The sequence below is a fragment of the Ruditapes philippinarum genome, unplaced genomic scaffold, assembly GCF_026571515.1.
Source record: "Ruditapes philippinarum isolate M1 unplaced genomic scaffold, ASM2657151v2 ctg4264_1_1_1_1, whole genome shotgun sequence".
Lineage (NCBI taxonomy): Eukaryota > Metazoa > Mollusca > Bivalvia > Venerida > Veneridae > Ruditapes > Ruditapes philippinarum.
Window position 1 is genome coordinate 84,022 of NW_026855253.1, and position 25,344 is coordinate 109,365.

Genomic DNA, 25,344 nt, shown 5'->3' on the forward strand with positions numbered 1-25,344 from the left:
ATATTTTACAATCAAGAGATGTTGAACTTAGTCGCCTGCAGAACATTGCATTACGAGAAAGTAACCAAAGAACTTCTCGGGATTATAATGTTCCACTACCAAACCAGGTTCCCTGTACGAAAATTCTGAGCCAATTCTGTACAGACTCTGTACCAACTCTGGTTGTTATAGGGGCAGATTTTCATTTTTCTGTACAGAGTTGACACCCACCAAATCGGCCTAGGAAATAGGTGATTTTCTGTGCAGAATTAAACAGAATCAAAAAGTTTTCTGTACAGAAATTTTTTTCACACAGATATTTTACTCTTAGTTATTTTTACAAGACAGAATTTCAATACTTAGAAAAAAATTGAGGCAGAATTAACATTGACACACAGAATTTTAACACTTTAGATAAATCTTGAGACAGAATTTACCTTTATAGCCAGAATTTCACTCTTGAGTTAATCTCAAGAGTAGTAGATATTCTGTAATATCAGGTGTAACCCCCATGTAACCCCTGTTGGTCATTCAAATCCTCACAGTCTCAGGCTGCCACGTGAGGTTTTATTACACAAAGTGCCTTCATATTGGCAAAGATTATGTTTTGCTTAGTTTATTTTTCTAATGATAAGTTAACAAGTTAGTTGTTGTGCAGAGCAATCGTGTAGAGACTTGAAATTCTCAGATTAAGGGACCAAAGAGGAATTATGATGGAATTATAATCAAAACCAGAGGTAAGATTTTGCAATGTTTTCTTTGAATTTTTGGGTGGTATGCCACTATAGATAAAAGAAATTATTTATACATCTTTTGATAGTCTGTGGATTATCTATATGAGTTAATTTTACTCTGATTTGAGACAAACCACTATGGTTCTAATGAGTATAAAATTGCACTGAGGTCAAAGCTGGGACAGTGAAATTATTAGTTCATAAATTGCTTTTTGATCAGTTGATAGGTCAAGATCTATTTTTTTTTAATTTCATATCTTTCTCTTTTATGCAATAAATAGTTTGGCTTTTTGTTTTGCTATTCTATAATTCAATTCATTTAGTTTATATTAATCAATTCAAAACTCCTGGCAATTGTGTTACTATTTTAAGTTAAGTTGCAACTTACATGTGTAGTTTTGTAACACAAGCTTTGGTCAGGGATGATATATGTAAACAGTTTTGCTAGTCAGTGACTTTGATGTTACTGGGTGCAAATAAACTTAGGTATACAGGGATACAATTGTAACTGTTTTATATACACATTGAAATATTTCGCAAATTTTGCATATCATTTAATAATAGAACGAACATAATTCAAATTCCTTTTTTTCACTCTTCAGATTATGTCAGGATGTGTGGTGCAAAGACAGAGACAAGCCATTTAGTCCTGATGACAGCGCCCTCAACAAGGCCATTACTCGTTGGATAGACTACTCCAGGAAAGAAATGAATAAAAATTGTTAATTGAAATTAATAAATAATAAATGTTCAAAAGGAAAATTGATTTTGTTTTTTGCCAAAAAAGAAAATCTGTACAGAATATTTTCTGTACAGAATTTTTTCTGTGCAGAATTCCCTTTCATATATTTTCTATGGACAGGGCTAATTCTGTACAGAATATGAAGAAGCCCAGATTTTTTTCTGCCCAGATTTTTTTTCTGCCCAGATTTTTTTTTTCTGCCCAGATTTTTTTCTGCCCAGAAAATATTCGGCTTAATTTAAATATTTCAGAAAAAATCTGTACAGATTTTGTTCTTTATCCTTATTGCTAAAATCTATTTATAGAATTCTGGTTCAACTTTGTTTCATTTAACCAGATTTTTTTCTGTACAGACTCTGTACAGACTTTTCTAAATAAAGTCTGTACCGATTCTGTCTGGATTCTGCCCAGACTTTTTCGTACAGGTCTTTTTGATGGTAAAACGTCATACACCGCATTCATACGTCAATTTGCTGTGTTGGCTGAAACATGCCAATGGAGTGATAAAGAGAGGGCATTTCGCTTGCTGAATAGTCTGAGGGATGATGCAGCAGAGTTTGTATTCAACCAGGTCAGTCCTGAAACTCAACAATCTTACACACAGCTTGAGCAATGTCTAGCAGCAAGATTTGTAGAAAGACGTTCTACTGCCTCTTATCTGATGGAGCTCGAAAATGTCAAGCTTCACTCAAGGGAAAAACTCGTGGAGTATGTTGCAGATATAAAGCGTCTGGTTCGAAAGGGCTACCCAACTGCAGATGATCATACTATTGGTACAATTTGTTTACGGCATTTTATTAGAGGTCTGGGTGACTCCCAGATGGCTCTGGCTATAGGGATGAAGGATCCGACCAGTATCGAAAATGCACGCGAGATTCTGGAGACGTACTATAGTTTGAAGGATGAAACTAAGGCAAACACCAAAGTTCGAATGGTTCGTCAAGGGAACAACAATGTTTCTCAAGAGCAGTTTTTGTCTTTCAAGAAAGAAATAGATAAAAAATTTGATGAGATTCTGTCTGTCATTAAAAAGCAAGATATGCAGCCAGAAAAATTCAAAAGAAGGGATTTATCTACTGTTGAGTGTTATAAGTGTCATAATTTAGGTCATTATGCACGTGATTGCACGAGTCAGCAGAGTGATAAAAATAAAGCGGAAAACTAGGTGGGACTAAGGCAGACGGCCTTGCGTTAGTCCAAAATCATAGTGAAAAAGTGATAAAAATTCATTTTAATGATACCTGCAATGGATTATCTTTGTTATTACCTGTGAAATTTGGTGATATCAGTGCAAATTTAGTAGTAGATACTGGAGCAGTTGTTACTATTGTTTCTTCTAATATCTATCATAGTGTGCCTTCTGATATTCGTCCATCATTGGAGAAAATTGATCCAAATTTTAAGCTTGAAGTTGCAAATGAAGGGTATCTCCCTATTTTAGGTAAAACTGTGATGAGTTTTAAAATTCATAAGGATATATTTAAGTTCAATGTGTTTATTGCACCAATTCAAGAAGATGGTCTTTTAGGTCTTGATTTTCTACAAGAAAATAATTTTGTGTTAAGTGCAGAAAATGGTTTGCGTCTAAATGGAAAGAAGTATCCTACGTTGATGGAATCTTCAGTTTTCAAAGTGATGCGTGTCAAAAGTACAAAGTCAGTCATTGTACCAGCAAATAGTGAAGTGATAATAGAAGGAAGTTGTTCTGGCGGCAAAATTGATACCGAGTTTGGAATTGTTACGCCATTAAAAAAAGGTGATGATAGTGAAAATAGCTTAATTGTTGGCCATACGCTGGTCAACCCTCATTCTAAAAATGGTTGTGTTCCAATTCGTTTAATGAATATTAGCAATGAAAATGTAGAAATTGAAGCTAATACTACTCTTGGATATATTGAGAATGCTGAAATAGTTAGTTTTTGTGAGAAAAATGAGTGTTTTGTTAATGAAAAGTGTGACTCAAAGCTTCCATCTCATTTAAATGAGCTTTATGAAAATTCAGTGAAAAATCTTAATTATGATCAAAGAGTGAAACTTAAGAATCTTTTGATTAAGCATTCAAATGTGTTTGCAAAGTCACCAAATGATTTCGGTCGTACATCTGTAATAAAGCACAACATCAATACTGGGGCAGCAAAGCCTATTAAGCAACGCCCTAGGCGCCCACCAAAAGCTTTCGCAAATGAAGAAGAGAAAATAATTAAAGATCAGTTAGCGGCCAATGTTATTCAGGAAAGTAATTCTCCTTGGGCGTCTCCATTAGTATATGTCAGGAAACGTGATGGAACAACACGACCTTGTGTGGATTATCGTCAGCTTAACAACGTAACAGAAAAAGATGCATACCCCTTACCTAATATTAGTGATTGTTTGGAAAGTTTAGGGGGATCATCATATTTTTCGTGCTTGGATATTTTGTCAGCCTATTATCAGATTGAAGTTGATGAGGCTGATCGACCAAAGACAGCCTTCACTACAAAATTCGGTTTATTTGAATATTTGGTAATGCCGTTCGGATTATGTAATGCACCGTCAACCTTCCAACGATGTATGGAATTAGTAATGAGAGGTCTTCAGTGGGAAATTTTGCTGATATACCTTGATGATTTGATTATTTTTGGCCGCACATTTGAAGAACATTTAGATAGGCTTGATACAGTTTTAACGCGTTTGTGTGAGTGTGGAATGAAACTGAAGCCAAGCAAATGTTTTCTGTTAAAAACTGAAGTGTCATTCTTAGGACATGTAGTTAGTAAGGAGGGAATAAGCCCTCAAAAGTCTAAAGTTAGTTGTATTGCAAATTGGGAAAGGCCGTACGATTTAACAACTCTGCGATCCTTTCTTGGTTTTTGTTCATACTACAGGATATATATTCGTGATTTTTCCACAAGAGCTAGGCCATTAAATAGGTTGTTGGAGGCCGGACAACCATTCGAATGGTCTGATGAATGTCAGAAAAGTTTCGACGATTTACGCAGTGCATTGACTGGTGATGAAGTCATGGCATACCCTCAAGATGATGGATTATTCATACTTGATTGCGATGCGTCGAATTTCGGTATAGGAGGAGTTTTGTCACAAATGCAGTTTAGTGAAAAACTTGGACAGTGTATTGAGAAGCCAATAGCATATGCGAGCAAAAGCTTGAATAAGGCTCAAAGACGCTATTGTGTAACACGTCGGGAACTGTTGGCAGTTGTTACATTTGTTACTATGTTTAAACAGTATTTGTTAGGACGTTCGTTCTTAGTGAGAAGTGATCATTCTTCATTAAGATGGATTATGTCCTTCAAAGAACCAGAAAATCAGATGGCTAGATGGCTTGAAGTGCTATCACAATATGACTTTAAGCTAGAGCATCGCAAGGGAACTAAGCATGCAAATGCTGACTTTTTGTCGAGGATTCCGTGTGACCCTTGTTCGTGTACTTGTTATAGTGGTCACTCTATTCTAAGTGAGCTTCCGTGTGGAGGTTGTAAAGAATGTGTGAAAAAGCATGAACAGTGGTCGGAACTTGCAGATTTTGATGATGTGGTTCCACTGGTGTCTAAGAAAGTCAAGCGAGTCAGAGGAAAAGGTGTTCCTGCCGACTTAATTAGGGACTGTTCTTCATCAGTGCTGAATTTTCTGTTTGTTTTTGCGTTGTATCTGGGAGCGTTTCTCAGGCAAATTGAACAGAAATTTCGTGGTTGTGAGAAATTTGTTTCTGTGAGAAGACTTAGGGCAACGGAGGAGAAACGTGCGCCTAAGTCTGGTGCTGCGGATAACATTGATTTAAGTGATGCCACCAAAGAGAAGGATATGGCACAGACATCACATGCAGGAGGTCTGTACCCAAATGGTGACATTTCTTCTGAAAAAGTGTATAAGTTCTCAAATTGGGTAGGTTCGTATACCACAAGTGAACTTATAAAAATGCAGAAAGAAGACAGTGATATAGGCAAAATCTTATTTTGGCTGTCTAGTTCTGATATTAGACCGCCACGTGACAAAGTTGCCGCTGAAAGCCCAGCGACAAGAAGTTTATGGTTGCAGTGGTCTCAGTTGTATCTTAAAGATGGAATTTTGTTTAGGAAGTTTATTCAAACAGATAATGTTACCAGTTATGATCAACTTGTGTTACCATCACTTTTACGTAATCAAGTTATTAAAGCTTCACATAATGCTATTCTATCTGGACATTTAGGGGTCAAGAAAACACTGGCAAAAATAAAAATGAACTTTTACTGGTATAAAATGTCATCTTCTGTGAAACTATGGATTAAACAATGTGCTTTCTGTGGAGCCAGAAAGAAACCAAATAAGAAAGCTAAGGCACCATTACAGGAATATTATGTTGGGTTTCCTATGGACAGAGTTTCAACAGATATTTTGGGTCCGTTTCCCATTTCAGAGAGCAAAAATAGGTACATTTTAGTCGTTTTGGACAATTTTACGAAATATGTTGAATGTTACGCTATACCAGACCAACGTGCTGAAACAGTTGCAAATAAGATAGTGTTCGAGTATTTCTGTAGATTTGGATTACCGCTGGACTTACATTCAGATCAAGGAAAGAATTTTCAGTCTGAATTATTTAGACAAATGTGTTGTTTACTAGAAATAAATCAAACAAGATGTACACCATACAGAGCATCTTCTAATGGTATGGTGGAACGCTTTAATCAGTCATTGCTTAACCTTATTACTACTTATGTGAATAAAGAACAGACAAATTGGGATTTGTACTTGCCCATAATGACTAGTGCCTACAGATCAAGTGTCCATGAAAGTACTCAATATACACCTAACATGTTAATGTTTGGAAGAGAGTTTAACTTACCAGTAAATTTTCTAGTAGGACATTCTTGTCAGTCTGAAAACTTTGAGAATTATACTGACTATGTAGTTGGTTTAAATGAGAAATTTTCAAGGATATACAGTATTGTTCGAGAGAATTTGAGTAAATCTTCACAAAGACAAAAACGTGACTATGATACAAGAATTTCCATGAATAATTATAATGTTGGGGATGTTGTTTACTGTCTTGATTCATCAAGAATTGTCGGGAAAAGTCCTAAGTTAAAGGCTGAAGTTTGGAAGGGACCATTTGTAATAACACGAAAAATCAGTGACTTGTTATTTGAAATAACAGGATCCTCAAAATCAAAACCAAAAATTGTCCATCATGACAGGCTTAAGAAATATCAGTGTACAACTATACCACAATGGGTTGTAGGCCTGCAAAAACAGCTTACAACAACTAAAACATTAAAAAAGAACACCACTTTATTTACACCAATAAATAACAATAAGGAGGTCAGTCCCCGGAGAGGAGAAAGATGCAGGAGACATCCAGACAGGCTTTGTTATGATAACCTAAAGTAGAATGTCAAACCTAGAATTTTGCAACCCTGGAATTGAGTCACAGGTTTGGGTCAGCTTATATAAAAGGGTAATGACAGCCCACGAAAGTATTTGCAAATGTGCTTTGGTTCCATTTTAAACTGTAATTATATTGTTTGAATTCTTTAAAAATTAAATAGTGCAGCTTGCATTCAAGACTATCAAAGAACTTTAACTTCGCACATTCAAAAAGAAATTAAACATATTCAAACAGAAAAAAAACAAGCAATGAGTGACTTTCTAAAATGTCTTACTGAACTTAACAAAAGTGTGTTGGAGATTGTGAATTAAATTGAAGAGACAGGGAAAACTGTTATGGGATTTTATCTAATTGAACAGTAGAATACTTATGTTTTATATTTCATAAAAATCCATAATGCTTATTTGTTAATTTGTTTAGTTTTGCTTATGTTTAATCTGCATAATATCATATAACACTTAGTAGTTTTTCACATGTATTGTTTAGTAACACTTAGTAGTTTTTCACATGTATTGTTTAGTACCAATATTATTCTTTTATTTTTATTTCAATTTCACTTAACAAGAGTTTTCAAGGTTTGCTTCAAATTTAAAAACTTAACATGTGTAAATTAATTGGTTTGCTTCCGGAGTAAGCAAAGTCCAAAGGTGGGAGAGTGTTATGAAATTTGAAACTGATCTTTTACTAGAAGAGTATTCTTTTAGGATGGTAAATCTGGACAATATTTCTAAGCTGGTTAAAATGTTTATGTTAACTTTTACTCATTTTTGTTGTAAAACAATTGAGTCATTAACAGTCCAGAATATTGGCACAGCTCAGTTATTTTTAGATTATGAGCATACCTCATTCCAAATTTGGAAAGGTCGCGCAGACAAAGGTCGCGCGACACTTAAGGTCGCGCAATAGGAAAGGTCGCGCAGAATCAGCTTTCCCAGGCATGCTAGTTCCAAATATGGAGAGGTCGCGCAATAAGAGGTCGCGCAGTCTAAAAGTACAAGGTTTAAGTTATTTTTAGCCCTTCAGCATCTCAATTGTTGTTAACAAAGCATAATTTGGTCATATCAGATTTTATGAATGGGATTCCTTACTCACAGCTTTATCTATGTACAGGTTACTTGGTTCAAATGTTGAGCTGTATGTTGTAAAGCTGGAGAGATTATATTTCTGTTGTTTAATGAATTATCAGTCAGTATTATAAGTTTATAGAAATGTCAATCAGTAGTAAGTGTATTGGTCTTATAAGCCATATATAGTACATATATCTTTATTACTGCAAGTATATTTTGCACTATTAAGATGCATTATTGGACAGATAATTATTATCCTATTGAGTGTTCAAACATGTAAATTTATATAACTATTATGTATTTTTGTACTAATGTTTGTATTGTACAACAGTCTGTATACCTGAACCAGTTGCAGGCCATTTTGAACATTGTTAAGGCATTGTCAGCATTTTAAAAGGTCGCGCAACATTCAGGTCGCGCAATGAGTTGTGTGCAAAACTGGAGAGGTCGCGCAATAAGAGGTCGCGCAACAGTCTACTTTTGCACACCACCCTAGCTGCGCAAACAGAAGGGTATATAAGCTGGGAACTTTTCTAGCTGAGTTAGTTTTTGGGAGTTTTTGGAGTTTTTGAGGAGTTTTGGAGTGAGTTGGAGTTGGTTGAGTTGAGTTAGTTAGTAATTGCAGAAATGTATTTGTTGAAGTTGTTAAGGATTTTACTTTGGTTTTGACTGTTGATAGAGAATAAAATGATGCATTATTTTGATTTACTGCAATAAATATAATCCTGCTTTCACTTGGACTTGACTTGTTCATTTTACCAGCATAGAGAAATGGTTTACTTTTAAGCGAAAAGAGTGAATAAACAAAGCTTTTCACAAAGTGAAAGGTTTTCGTAACAATATTTAAGATGGAAAAATTGATTAGGATGGAATGATTGTAAATTTGTTCAACTTATATTTCTTTTCCCATTAGAATCACAATTAGCCAAAATCAAATTGAAAAATTATTTATAATCAATAGTAGATTCCTATATGAATCCCTACGTGTAAAAGCTGTAAAATTTTGGTAAGGCTACTGATTTTTAATGATGATATAGGTTGCATAAATTATATTTCTTATGTTGGTATATTCAATTAAGATATATCAACTATATATATGATTAGAGAGTGACCCAAGGTCATCAACAACAAATTGAACAAACACATTTAGAATAGTATATCCCATCTTTCTCAGCAATCTATTATATTTATTGCATTCAAGCAACATATAATTGAGAGATGATGAATTTATAGCGAGTAATTCTTATTTCCTCACAAATCAGACATTTTCTTACCTCATTAATATTCATGAAAGATTATCAGACAAGCTAGTAAATTCTCCGCCTTGTGACAAAAATGGCTGTTCAATCAATCATTCAAACAATCATTTATTCTAAATTAACATAAGATTCCTTCACTGAAGAATCACCATCCAATCAAAGAACATAATCTTTTTTCTATGACTACAAACAATACTAAAGTAACTTTGATTTTGCAAATCATTCAATAAAATGATTATCTGGTACAGAAATCAAAACAATATATCTGATATTTTCTGTTTCATTTCCATATTTTTAATGTTTATCAACTTAAAAATGCAAATGCAAAAAAGCAGCTGTCCAGGGAGCTGGGCATTCCACTTTTCTCAGTGCTAGATAGTAAACTGCACTTTGATTGAATGACCAATGTCAAGGTTTGCTATTAAAGGTACCAGTGGCCTTGACCTTTTGACCTGAAAATTGGTGTAACAGGTAGAACACAACAAGGTGCATCCCAATAATTATGAAGTTTCAAAGTACATGTAATTATTATTGATAATATTAAAGTTATTGACCATACAAGAAAACTTGACTAATTGATTAACCTAAAAGAGTTAAACCATACACAGATGTATTTTTCTCTGAAAAATCAATCTCTAAAGTTCTTGTTTGGCTTTCGGAATGAAGACTGACCACAAATTGAACTAGAAGATTTAATTAAATAATCCACTGATGTCAATAAAGCTTATACAGAATTATCCAAAGCAGACTATAAACATACAGCAAATCATCCTAAATATCCTATTTCTAATTACCCTCACAGCTTAACTACAGTCATATGGCTCATTTCATTAAAGAACCATTAGAAAAAGCTAAACACCAGTCTATTTATATACCTTTGAACTCAGCTGGAACATTTCTCACCCAACTTACTGTTTTCACATTTAACTCCTTTTTGTTAATTATTCACCACCAGTCCACCAAGGTTAGCTGACCTTTTTGATGAAAAACATTGAAAAAAAACCAAAAACATCCTTGGTCATTTACCTGACGAATTTCTACAATTGTCTTTCTAAAGCTTTCATTTTTAAGGATATCTGGAGGAAAATTTAAGATTCATCAGCCAAACGTATAGAGGCTGGTCAGACAGCAGGGATGTGCCCTACTTTGAAATTAGTTCATGACTTTCAATAACAATACAAAAGCTACCAAAGTGCCTGGTCAGACAACACAGAATGAATTAAAGTCTTTTTTCTTGCCAGAGAAATCTAAAATCGAGTTTTGTGAATCAGAATGAAACATATGTTACTACTTTTTATTTGTTTGAGTCGTAAGACCAAACAAATAATGGTAGCCATCTTTCAGACCCTGATACTCTTATTTGCAAAATCCGAAAGTAGTCCAAACTCCTCGAAGTGGTTACTTTCCTTTATAAGTACACTAACACCGAAAAATTAAGGGGAGATCACTGTGTAAAGATTGTCAAATGACAGTCGCATTAATAAGGGTTACAAATAATGTGGTTTTCTTCAGTCTATTATCTAATAACTTCCCCGTCGAGGGGTTACAGGCTCATTTAGGAAGCGAGAGGTCTGGAGTTCAAATCCCAGGCAACTCATGTTTTTTTATTTTATTTATTTTTTTTTAAATTGTTAAAGCCAAATAAACATTCAATTGAATATCAGTGTTGCAATTAGCCTTATAGCCAATTTACTACAGTTATAACACTGGAAACAGCATTGCTGGCACTATATAAAACAAAAAGGTTTATAATCTCACAACCTTCACCTTTCTGACATTCTGAGACCCAAACAAATTCAGCGCCCTGTGCTTTGATTTCTTTTCAGCTTTTTTTTCCATCATGCTCTTTCTTCTACCTAAATGACACCAATTCTAGATGAATAGTGTAAAAGTATACACATACATACATTATACTGTATATAATTATATTAAAGAGAACATATCTTAATTTCACAAACCATTTTAATTTAGCTTCTTAATCTAATTTTTATAATGGAAACATTCAAGATAACAAATTATTTATCAGCAATAATTATATGTTCTTTTCAATTGTGATGATTGGAAAAAATGAGGATAATTAAGCTATTTGGAATGGGTCCGTTTGACTCCTGATAAAAATGAAAAGGCCTGGCTTAGGATGTGCCAGCTGGTCTGGATCTATACTGGTAACTAAGGCTAAACCATTTCAGTTCAAGCAAGATAAGGGTTAATTCACATCTCAAATGCTTCAACTGCATTGATTATCATGATTTTCATGAAGTTTAAAAATCAATGCAACAGACATAACGGCTAAAACTATACATTATCATGAAAATGGAATACGCAGCAGACTATAAAAATACAGATATAAGCATCTTTATTTGCATGCCTTGACTTTCCCTCTTCATCATTGTGCAATATTTTAACAACTATCAGCCTATTTTGTTATGTTAAGGCCAAAAATAAAATATTGTTTGTTTATGATATCCAATCAAAATCTGTGGATTTGCAGTATTTGTCTGCAATGTATATTAAGGATCAGTTTCACAGGCAATATGCATGGACAGAATATAGGTTTGTAGAAAGTTTTCGAGTTTCCAATGTATTGCACGTTCATCAAGCCAGTAAAACAGTTTCAATGTCTTATAATATTTTAAACAATATAAGTAACAAAAATAACTAGAACTGCCACTATCATGGCGTGAATACCCCCGCATACCACTTTGTCAGAATCAACAGTGGCCATTTAGAGCTCAAGGACAACCTCCCTGCCAAATCTGAGGTTACTAAGCCAGTGCATTGCTAAGTTATGTATTCTACATGCTTCAAATGTGAAAATGTCAAAATCAATACATTGCGGACAGGACATTCTTTAGCAATTAAGAAGAAAAGCTTTTTTTTGTCAAGGTCCCTGTGACCTTGACCTTTGACCCAGTGACCTCAAAATCAATAGGGGTCACCTTATAGTCATGATCAACATCCATGCCAAATATGAAGACTGTGGGTCAAAGGAATCTTAAGTTAATGGGTGGAAAAACTTTTTGAAGTAAAAGTCCCTATGACCTTGACCTTTGATCCAGTGACCTCAAAATCAAAAGGGGTCATCTACTAATCATGATCAACATCCATGCCAAATATGAAGACTGTGGGTCAAAGGAATCTAAAGTTATTGGGCAGACAAACTTTTTGAAGTCAAAGTCCCTGTGACCTTGACCTTTGACCTGGTGACCTCAAAATCAATAGGGGTCATCTACTTATCATGACTAACCTCCATGCCAAATATGAAGACTGTGGGTCAAAGGAATCTTAAGTTATAGGGCGGACAAGCTTTTTGAAGTCAAGGCCCCTGTGACCTTGACCTTTGACCTGGTGACCTCAAAGTCAATAGGGGTCATCTACTTATCATGACTAACCTCCATGCCAAATATGAAGACTGTGGGTCAAAGGAATCTTAAGTTATTGGGCGGACAAGCTTTTTGAAGTCAAGGCCCCTGTGACCTTGACCTTTGACCTGGTGACCTCAAAGTCAATAGGGGTCATCTACTTATCATGACTAACCTCCATGCCAAATATGAAGACTGTGGGTCAAAGGAATCTTAAGTTATTGGGCGGACAAGCTTTTTGAAGTCAAGGCCCCTGTGACCTTGACCTTTGACCTGGTGACCTCAAAGTCAATAGGGGTCATCTACTAATCATGACTTGCCTCCATGCCAAATATGAAGACTGTAGGTCAAAGGAATCTTAAGTTATTGGGCGGACAAGCTTTTTGAAGTCAAGGCCCCTGTGACCTTGACCTTTGACCTCAAAATCAATAGGGGTCATCTACTAATCATGACTTACCTCCATGCCAAATATGAAGACTGTGGGTCAAAGGAATCTTAAGTTATTGGGCGGACAAACTTTTTGAAGTCAAGGCCCCTGTGACCTTGACCTTTGACCTAGTGACCTCAAAATCAATAGGGGTCATCTACTTATCATGACTAACCTCCATGCCAAATATGACGACTGTAGGTCAAAGGAATCTTAAGTTATTGGGCGGACAAGCTTTTTGAAGTCAAGGCCCCTGTGACCTTGACCTTTGACCTAGTGACCTCAAAATCAATCAGGGTAATCTACTAATCATGAATAACCTCCATGCCAAATATGAAGACTAAGGGTCAAAGGAATCTTAAGTTATTGGGCGGACAAGAAAAAACCGACGGACGGCCGGACAGCTGGACGGCCGGACAAGCTGATTCCAGTATACCCCCCTTACAACTTTGTTGTGCGGGGGTATAACTACAGACAGTTTTGATATTCTGTTGTAAGAACACTATACTATATAATTATACAATATTGTTTTACAATGCCCCATAATATTGATATAAATACTTAAAGGAAAGAATTCAACATTTGAACAAGAGCTGTCAATAGGACAGTGTGCTCGAAAATTCTCAGTGCTTGATTGTAAAACCAGACTATATCTTTATTGTGCATACTGATTTTGTCTGTTGTTTCAATACCTATGCAATAGGAAATGATGACATGAAGGCTATCTATCACCTTCCAAAGGGTAATGATCTGAGGTGACAATGAAACAAACAATTTCTATAATGTGGCCTTGATTCATTCACGCAATATTTTCCTGCATAGCATATCATTAAATATCATGCTTGCACAAACAAAAACAGCACTCACAGAAAGACACATATAAATTGAATGCACCTGGGGTAAAAGAAAAGATGCAGTCAAGATAATAAAAAATAAAAAAAAATTATGTATTGCAGTAAACCTGTTATATGATAAGTTATAAAGATTTTTGACAGGTTATATGGCCCTATACATGTATAAACAGTTGTTTGGAAATATAATCAAAGCTGCTAGGCAAGGGTTATATTGCAAAACAAAAAGGTTTATATATGGCCCTATATCCTGTCAGGAACATTTATTTATAACAAATTTATAATACAGCAAACTTCCTTGTTTAGAGAAAACTGCGAGATTTCTTCATAAATCAACAGCAGCCATGTATATAAAACTATAAAAACATCACGATTGTCCAATGAAAAGCGAAGTCACAACCAGTATTTTAAAACAATATACATTTATATCATCCTTTTCAATTGCAAACAAACAATCAAAGGTTAAATGCAGATATTAAATGGACAGTATGCCCGTCCTAGGGTATATAGTGAGTGAACAGCAGTAAATCGAAATCAGTTTACTTTTTGCCATAATTCCTTCCAATCTTATACTTTACTTTGCATGAACAATAAATAACTCACATGGCCCAAAGACGTCTCTATAAATATCCTTTGGAGTTTACCTGTAATACTCTCAGTCTTTTTAATATATTTTAGGCAGATTCATAATTTATCCTAAATATTTTCCAAATCAACTATAATTATCATTAATCACCATAATAACAGTTAATCTTTTAAAGTATACAGTCAACTTCACCATAATGTCACTTTTACTTTCCTTAGAATGCTACAGGACAGCTGGCACAGAACAAACATTTTCCTTGTTATCTTTGCAGAACTTGGGAGGAATATTCTGTAGAACCTAAAACACCTTTTGCCACCATGTTTCTAAGAACCAAGCTAGTCTAAACCTTTGACCTGCTATATTTCTTATATGGACTTGTCCAGGTACAATGTTTGAAATTTCTTTAATCACTTTTTGCTTTATGAAGACAAGATAAAAATCTGAAACTAGTCAGTCCACAGTTTCAAACCTGGTCTGACTTTACTGATAACCTAGTCTGGCTACTGGCTCTATACTGATGACAAGGGCTAATCACCTTTTGATTATAGCAGGTACTGTGATCTGGCTCTTGTCTATACTGTCATTTTCAAAGTGTTCAATTTCAAATTTGCATGCTGATATCCCTAAACATCATATTGGACCCCCCACAGAAGCATAATTATAGTATATAATTATAGAAGCACAGTAAGACTGATAAAAACAATTGTCTGTTTGAAAACATGTATCAGTTACTATCTGTTAATCTACAACATTTTATAAGAAAGCCTGCAGCACAAGACAGGAAGTTGTTATATACAGAGGACTTTTAAGTCAGGTTACAGTATTTGGACTTTACTCCCTGCATCAACCTTTAACTCTGCCAATAGTTCTATAAATAGCCAGCATTAATTAATCATCATGCTATTATAATTTCCTAAATACACTGCATTGGCAACTACATTAATTAACATTTAAAAAGTCATAGCCTATAGTATAAGTTAGGCAAATGGACATGCCATGACATTTGTAATGTCTGCCACAACAGGAGATTTAATATATGATGATACTAGGAATCATGACTAATACTGCAGAAATTTGTTAATTAAAAAAAATTCTTTCCTTAGTAGCATTAGCATCATGTATAACTAAACAGACATCATAGCAAAGGTATTAAATTATTTTTTATTAAAATTTTAAAGGCCCATTATACACAAGAAATGATTTTCATTTTTTTTTAAATTTCTCAAAAGTTTTTATATTTTTTGTTGTCCTGCTACAGTTTCCAAAAAGTAACCAGTTGGCCAATTACTTGAATCGTCTTTAGCATCTGTTACTTGTTGGCAATTAGCACAGATACAGTAATCCAGTATTTTGTATAGGAGTCAAAATATTATTTTGTTTACATTATGCTTCTTTCATTACAAATCATTTTACATTCAGCTCCATAAGCATTAAACATGCTCTTTACCATTATTTAAACATTATAAAACTCATATTTGCTCTTTCTAAAGAAGGAAATTTGCTCTTTCTAAAGAAGGAAAATTTTTTATGTCTTTGAGGCATAATGTGCCTTTAATAAAACAAACTCTGGCAAATGTCGAAAGCAAACAGGTGAACATGTTTAACATACAAATGTTATTTGTAAATGTCCTAGATATATGGAATATCAAGACAGCAAGGGGGCTTGCCTCAGGTTTGAGCTTGGAATATATTTCAACAATTCTTACCTGACAAGACAAAAACTTCTTATATATGCTAGTGTACCCAGAGTATCCCTTTCTTACTCCATACATAGAATCTCCTAAAAAAAAATAAACATATATATTGTGAAAATTGTATATCTATTTCTGTGTCACTATGTCGCATAAATTTAGTTTACATATATGTACCACAATGCACAGTAAGTAATGATAATTTATTAAAATCATTTATCATTTTATAAATACGTTAACAATTTTTACTGGCATTTTTATTGTAGTTTTAAAGTGCTTTTCTACACAGGGGAGGTCCTCATTCTGAAACAGGATGTCATTTATATATAGGAGAGACAAAAAGATAAAACACACCTCCCATGATATCTAACCATAACAATTTTCAAGTACAAATTTCATATATTCTATACTTTTTTTATTTTATATCTACTCAAGGCCAATTGTAAAGAATGATAAATTTTTAAAAGCCAAAAAAAAGAGCCCCAAAAATGTGAAAAATGCATAATTTAAGCCACAATAAAATTCAAATATGATTTTTTATCTATATGATACATTTTTTACTAAAATGTTTATATTTCCAGAAAGCATAATACATGCATGTTTAACCAGAGACACTATCTTATTATATGTCTCTGGTATAACAGATAAAAACAGTGGTCAGTATTTTTTTTCTTATGAAGGATCAATTCAATGGGCCAGTGTTACTGGTCAACTTTAAAATTAACAATTTAGCCATAATAAGCAATATCCCAACTAGGCAGACAGACTTGTTTCAAAAGGTAACCCTTAACTCCACTTATTCTTAAAATAGGCTTTCCTGTCTGGACAAAACCGTTCATTATTTTTAGGGGAAAATTTCAAAATATGGAGTGAAAGTGAGCAGTGCAGACCATGATGAGACAGCATGGACATGCCTGCTGATCTTGGTCTGCTCTGGTTATTTGGGTAAGAGTCTGTACTTGTCACCAACAGAATAAAGGTAAAAAATTAGTTGATTTTTTGTGCATCACCTATAAAATATTGAAAGCTCCTTCTTTTTTTTTACAAAGAACTGCATAAAAATACATTTCCAGCTTTACTGGTAGACAGGTGGAAGAAGATTAGTATGTACTTAGGCAACTTGATAAAATCAAGTAATAATCAGGGCTCATCCGGAAGGGCGATTCAGGCGAAAACTTCGCCCTGTATATTCCAATTTCGCTCTTCCGATTGATCAAAGAGAAGTCAACATCGCCGATAAAATCTTAATTCCCAAATAGTAATTACTTAGCGATGTAAAGAGCAGAGATTGTATCCGCCCATATGACGACCGCTAATTATCATTATCCAATCAGAGCGTCGCTTTATACTACCCTTCTACCTGTAAGCGAAGCGATAGACCGCCTACTCTAAACAGTAAATAATGAGAGCATCGGCCCGAAACGGTATAATTGTGTGATAGTTTTGCGAGTTTAATACGGGATTTGGCGATAATTATACATTTGTTTTTTCCTCGATTATCTAAACACGTACAATCTTCCCTAATTGATATACACGATGCACTTCGATGGGGGGGTTTTTAACCCGAGTAAAGGCGATGTGCAATGGATTTTTCACGGCTATCACAAAACTGTTAGTCAATTAAAAATAATCAATTTCATTAATGATCAGCGACCTGATTAAAAACTTAATCATAGTTTTGAATGATTTGACTCTGTTAACATCAAATTTTTACTGTAAAATTGTTATGTCGCTCACGTCATGGCTACAGGGCGAAATGCCCAAACCTAGCAGTAAAAGAAAGTTACTGATTCTGATACACCTACGCGAAAACTTAAGAAACCCATTTCGCAAAAATCTTGCGATTGGTATGTTGTGGACAGTTGGGTGTTTGGCATTGTTCTCTTTGTAGAAATGCCAAATTAGACACAGTTTACGCACGTGGGCAAAACATTCCGGCTAAACTACATATCGGTCGTATATCATGTAATGTATATAACAACAAAATTTGTCAAGAAGAAGACTTCTTATTGTTTCAATATACATATTTGTTTTAATGTCGTAAATATGACGCTCAGATTAAGATTTATCAATATTGTAAATTTTAAAAAGCATTATTTATAAAGATATTACCGAATTTAACATTTCATGAAAATAAAGGGAGGTAATTAGAAATTAATTTTCTACAATTTCTCAGTCAAATTTTTCAATAAGAAATGAATGTATGTAATTTTAGTGATCAAATATAATGTGCACAAATGTTTGCAGTACATATTTTACATATTCTTTGATGTTTGAAAATTGTTTTATAAGCATAATTATATGCATATAAATCTGACATTACAACCCTTACGCCAGCCCGCATAGCTCAATCGGTTAGAGCGCGAGACTTGTAATCTCGACATTGTGGGTTCGATTCCCGGGCTGGCCAACTAAAAATTACTAATCAGTCTTTCGGATGAGACTTTAAATCGAGGTCCCGTGTATGGGTGCTTAAACACTTGGCACGCTAAAAGAACCAGGAGAAGCTTCTGGAATTGGGGCATCTTTCTGTATCTATAATTGCACTATCCTCCAAAAAATAAAATGACTAATACTCTTCTGGAGGACTCGCCCATATGGGCAACCGGTGGCGAGTATAAATAAACGCAAATACACACACATCAGGAGTTTCAAAGAAAGTTCTGTTACCAGAACAGAATAGAACAGATTTTATTAATCAGTATCCAAGGTGACTTCATCTTCTAATAAAGAAAAAATATGAAATTGATTTTATCATCAAAACTTTTCTTACACATTATTATCAACAAATGTACATGAAAATATATAAACACATATTTAGAGAAAGCTTATAAATAGCTGATCAATAGATATCAAAAATAATTTATATATTCATATTTGCAGCTCAAAAACATTTAGATGCCATTGCCAGATCTACTACTTATTAATCTACTTATAATTAATACGTATTAATTAATCTACTATTAATTAATAAACTGGATAAATATTATAAGTGATGTTAATTGTGTTTATATTATAATTAAAGGATGTATAGCCATGCATGTTAATGCATACACATTGGGTTGTTTCCCTTCTCCCTAATTTTCGCGAGAAAGTCACTTCTCCCTAAAAAATCCCCCCAGGATGAGCCCTGATAATATTGTATTATATTTTCAGGAGACATCCAAATGGTCATTAAACTTAAAAGATCTAAAAGTACAACTAATATAAACAGAGTCTGAGGAAACAATTTCTTTTATAAGGAAGCCATTAAGTGTTGATATTGTGTTTTTCTAGCAAGTGTGATGTTACATAACACAGACTCAGTTGGTTTCCCTCCAAATGTTAAAGTGCTGAAAGCTATTAACAAAAAGAACAGATGCACTTGGGGAAATTAAGAGTATAAACATTGCTCAATGTATGCCAAAATGATTTTCTGTGAAATAAATAAATGTTTATCAATCTGTAGGATAACAGAAATAAGAAGGAAAAAGAAGAAAAGAGTTATTAAACTACTTATTTCTATGCAGATTTTCACACAGTTTTTGGTCATATCTTGTCCGTTCTACCTAACGAGCTTTTGTTTAAACATATTTATTTTAGCTCGATTTCTAAAACAAGTTCTTGCAACTTATATTAATCACTTTTAAATCTGCTTCCTGGAACCAACCAGTACTAGTGTCATATGAAAAAAAAACATGATCATGAGCAATGTAGCGCTCAAACCCATGATCCCCAGGTTAAGGGGCATACACCTTAACCACTAGGCCATCCCTCTTCTCAGGCTTTCAATTTCTCAGAGAATGACCACCTGTTAAACCCACTGGTAAACTTGCCTTGCAGTTAGAATCATAGGAAAGTAATATAGCAATACATACTTGTTCTTTCAATATCAAAGATTTACAGAAGGTATTTAAGTTTCTGATTCAACTTTTTCAGAACAATATCAAGAACTACAGAAAATATTTAAGTTTCAATTTTAACTTTTTTTATCAGTATCTTTCTTTCCATAGTGGAAATAACAATAAACATACTTAATAGTTGCCAATGTCTGCTCTAAAAATAGCTATTAGCCTAATCTATAACAACTAAACCAACACTATGCAACAGCTATTCCATTACTGGTATATTGTAATTTCTGTGAGCAAACAAATAAAGATGCTGCTGCACATGATCTTATTTAACATTACTTCCCTATCAGACAAGAATAACACATATTGATGACAAAAACATGATCCAATGGCCTTTAGGAATGAAAAAAGTTAACCAAAATAGGTACGAAATTCTATGAATAAACATTATTTCTGTCTGGCAAGGCTGATGCAGGGGATAAATAACCAACAGGAAGATATTACAGCAAACAAATTCTGTAATGATCTGCATGAAAAATCAATATAATCAAAGACAATTTTCACAATTTCACAATCATTATAACCACTGATGCACAAGGAAATTTCAATTATACTCAAGCCAAAACTGCATTTCACAAGACAGGGCCCTCAATCCAATTTGGGGGAAGTGGGTTGCTACCCTCAGAAGGGGGAATTTTAGTGTATGGGGGATATTTTCCTCTTTTCTTTAATGATCAAATATCAAATAAACTTACTTAAATATGAGCTGTTTTTTATTTACATGCATATTATTTTTGAAAAAAAATCCCAAATAGGTAACACTAAACTGTTCAGAACTCATTGATAAGATTTGAAAAAAAATTTGTAATTCAGACAAATATCTCCATTTCAACTAATATGAACAATACATGGACCTAAAGTAAATTCTATTCATAAACTACATTTCTAGTGTTATTACACACTTTTTAATAAGACAAAGCTTCCCTTTCTTGACTTTGTAAAACAATCGTAAAAATCGGCATAGCGAAAATATGTGACAAATGAAGATTTGTTTTCTGTTTACACATCCACATTTCTAGTTGTTGCTGATGTAAATTATATAAAATTGAATTTATTGTTTATTATAAGATCGTTTTCCATCAGTTATTTCATCAAGTATCATGAAAAGAAAACTTACAAGTTTGTAATTTACGGCAAAATTTACCGTGGTTGATGTAACATTTTGAAGACAAAAAAAATTATTTCATGAATAAACAATTTTAAATCGAATTGTTGATGGGAATTGTGATTTTTTCTATTTTGGGGGAAAAAACTAACGGAAACATGCAGACATACACTATATCGCTTACAAAAAAGCCGTCAAATAGATGGATTTTACTTTTCAAAAACAACATGAGTTTTCATTTTTTTTCTTTAACACTTCATATGTTTTGAAGGGGAATTTTTACCTCTGTTAGGGGGAAAAAAACATACTATTTTGGTGGGGGACTGCGGCCGATAATCGGCTGCAGATTTGGTTGATTGAGGGCCCTGCAAGAAAAGATCTTTTGAAATTTCTAGAATCTGAAATATCTGAAAAATGAATGTATTACAAAGATTTATAATTAATCTCATTTCAGGCTTAATTATAGCTATTAGTATCAAAATTACATTTTCTTTATCTGAAATATAATTATAGTATAACAGATTCTATCTGGGTGTTTCTTTAACCTTTTCCCTTATATAAGCGTGTTTCGACGGCTTTTTGCCCCCCCCCCCCTTTTTTGAGGTCTCAAACACTGAAAAAATGCCCTATTTAGGCCCCAAACACTGTTTTCCGTTTGAGAAATGTTGTTAAAAAAAGTGACCACTTTTTCGGCGACGTCCCCCAGCCAAATATATCATAAGGGGGTTGCCAGAAGGCGGATGTGCCCCCTGTTTGGGGGGTTTGAAGGGGGGCGGAGTCCCCCTCATCGCCAAGATAATTTTGGACATGGCTAAAAATGGCCTCAGGTCGATCTTAGGGTAACTAGTAACCGACGCTGAAAAGCATTTTACTCTATCTCAATTCAATGAGAAGTTGTCGCACTTTGAAATCAGTTTTGATGGAAAACAAGAGGGCCATGATGGCCCTGAAGTCGCTCACCTGTATATAGGCCCCCGGAGCGGGGCCAGTTTAAACCCCAGGGCTTTTATTTGAACAAACTTGGTAGACACCCATTAGAAGATATTTCATGCTTAACATCTAAGGTCTAGCTGGTCAAGTTTTTTTCGTTACACATATAGTTAAAAACAATGACACACCTGGGGCAGGGCCAGTTTTGACCCAAGGGCTTTTATTTGAACAATCTTTGTAGACACTTACTAGAAAATGTTTCATGCTTAATATCTAAACTCTAGCTATTCAGGTTTTTTCAAAGAAGACTTTTAAGTTTTTGCTATACACATATAAGGAAAAGGAATGACCCCCCCGGGGCGGGGCCTATTTTGACCCCAGGGCTTTTATTTGAACAAACTTGGTAGTTACTCACTAGAAGATGTTTCATGCTTAGTATCTAAACTCTAGCTATTTGGTTTTTTTCAAAGAAGATTCTTAAATTTTTTTCTATACACATATAAGGAAAATCAATGACCCCCTGGGCGGGCCAATTTTGACCCAAGGGCTCTTATTTGAACAAACTTGGTTGACATCCATTAGAACATGTTTCATGCTAAATATCTTAGCTCTAGCTCTTTGCGTTCTTTAAAAGAAGATTTTTTAAGTTTTTACTATATGCATATAGGGAAAATCAATGACCCCCTGGGGCGGGGCCAATTTTGACCCCAGGGCTTTTATTTGAACAAACTTGGTTTAAACATATTTATTTAAGCTCGATTGTGAAACAAGTTCTTGCAACTTATATTGGTAGACATCCATTAGAACATGTTTCATGCCAAATATCTAAGCTCTAGCTCTTTGGGTTTTTTAGAAGAAGATTTTTTAAGTTTTTACTATATGCATATAGGGAAAATCAATGACCCCCTGGGACGGGGCCAATTTTGACCCCAGGGCTTTTATTTGAACAAACTTGGTAGACACCCATTAGAAGATGTTTCATGCTAAATATCTTAGCTCTAGCTCTTTGGGTTCTTTAAAAGAAGATTTTTTTAAGTTTTTACAATTTGCATATAGGGAAAATCAATGACCCCCTGGGGCGGGGCCAATTTTGACCCCAGGGTTTTTATTTGAACAAACCTGGTAGACACTCACTAGAAGATGTTTCATGCCAAATATCTAAGCTCTAGCTCTTTGGGTTTTTTAGAAGAAGATGTTTAAAGTTTTTTCTTTTGGTTGCCATGGTAACCAGAGTTCTGCATGGAATGGAATTCTTTGAACAACTTTGTTAAGGCTTCACACAAGGAACATCTGCCTTATGGTTTCAGAGGAGATGTCGTTTGAAAAGTGTGAACGGACAACGTACGACTTACGACGGACGAAGAGTGATCCTAATAGCTCACCCTGAGCATATGCTCAGGTGAGCTAAAAACAATGCAAAATAGTGATTTTTGGCAATTTTGAGACGTCCCCCCGTTGCCATGGTAACAGGAAATTTACCATTGAGCATGCTGTTACAGAGGCTATGGTGTAGTCAACATTTGTACCAAGTTTCATTAGTATTGAAGCATTTTTCATAGTTTCATAGCAGTTTGAACTTGTTACAGAAGGCTTTTCAATGAAAACGGCCATTTTTCGCAATATGCTCATGGGGTAAAAGGTTAATTAAAAAAATAAAAAATGTCAAAAAAGAACGATTTTCCACCAAATTTCGGTGTAAGGGCATGTGTTAACATGGAAAATCTAGTTTTTGTGTAATTCCAAGGTTTTTCATCATTTTTTGTTAACCTTTTCCCTTATATAAGCTTGTTTCGACGGCTTTTTGCCCCCCCCCCCCCTTTTGAGGCCTCAAACAGTGAAAAAATGCCCTATTTAGGCCCCAAACACTGTTTTTCCGTTTGAGAAATGTTGTTAAAAAAAGTGACCACTTTTTCGGCGCCGTCCCCCAGCCAAATATATCATCAGGGGGTTGCCAGAAGGGGGATATGCCCCCTTCTGTTTGGGGGGTTTGAAGGGGGGCGGAGTCCCCCTCATCGCCAAGAAAATTTTGGACATGTGACAGGCTAAAAATGGCCTCAGGTCGATCTTAGGGTAACTAGTAACACACGCTGAAAAGCATTTTACTCTATCTCAATTCAATGAGAAGTTGTCGCACTTTGAAATCAGTTTTGATGGAAAAAAACAATGCAAAATAGTGATTTTTGGCAATTTTGAGACGTCCCCCCGTTGCCATGGTAACAGGAAATTTACCATTGAGCATGCTGTTACGGAGGCTATGGTGTAGTCAACATTTGTGCCAAGTTTCATTAGTATTGAAGCATTTTTCATAGTTTCATAGCAGTTTGAACTTGTTACGGGAGGCTTTTCAATGAAAACGGACATTTTTCGCAATATGCTCATGGGGTAAAAGGTTAAAGGCACATTTTTATGATGCCTCAAAAATCTATATTTTTTCAATTCTTTAAAAATGTCAAACATGTGTTGAAAAAAAAGTTTTAAAAATGGATTAAGAGCATGTTAGATGTTTAGCTCATGAAGAAAGTAGCACTTAACATGCAGTAATGAGTCGTAAAGGTAGCAAAATGTAAACAAAGTAGTATTTTGTCTTCCATACAAAATACTAATCCACTATAATTATACAGTAATTATACAAACTGCCAAAAAAAGCAAAAGATAATTTATGTATATAGCAATGAGTATTTTTGAAAATTGTAATTTTTTTAGAAATAAATATGATCGCATTTATGAGGCATAATGGGCCTTTAAGCTCATGTTTCATATATCCAATGTTATACAACCTGCTCACATACATGTAGTAATGTACATTAAGCATAGGAAACCTTTTGAGAGCAATGTAAACAAAAATAAATATGTGAAAATCACATTGAGATAATGAAGAATGAAAAAAAGGACAAAGCAGTATTTTACCTTTAACATTAAAATAGTTTATTGAAATAAATAAATGTGAATATTAACCAGAAAAAAATACAAAGAAATACATGTTCCATGCAAATTCCTACAGTGATTTTCCCCTATATTTTACAGCCAAATAAAGGCTGTCTTCCCTGGCTCAAAATAGGTATATTTTCCCCTAAAAATGCCACATTTTCACCAGAACCATGACTTAACAGCAGCTGACTTATATCACCTTGTTGATACAATTGACTGAAAGACCAATAGCTGTCCCTATAGTGTAACACGTACAATTGTTAAATTCAATTAAAATTGTAAATTTTATAAAATGGGTTAGGTCCATTCTCAATTTTTGGAAATTGATTTCAGATTTTTCCCTTTTCTGATCTATTATGCTATATTTTCCCCTTCAGAAAACCACAGGTTGTTTTGAAAATTAAAAAAAGCACTAGCTTAAAGTTTAA

General features: G+C 34.3%; 1 long non-coding RNA gene across 1 annotated transcript; it reads left to right on the forward strand.

Annotated features, from left to right (window-relative positions):
• The first annotated feature begins 204 nt into the window (after positions 1-204).
• LOC132742648 (uncharacterized) lies at positions 205-1,820 on the forward strand. The gene is made up of 2 exons (XR_009627455.1): positions 205-716; positions 1,316-1,820. It is a non-coding gene; the product is annotated as an uncharacterized LOC132742648 (long non-coding RNA).
• Positions 1,821-25,344: the final 23,524 nt, after the last annotated feature.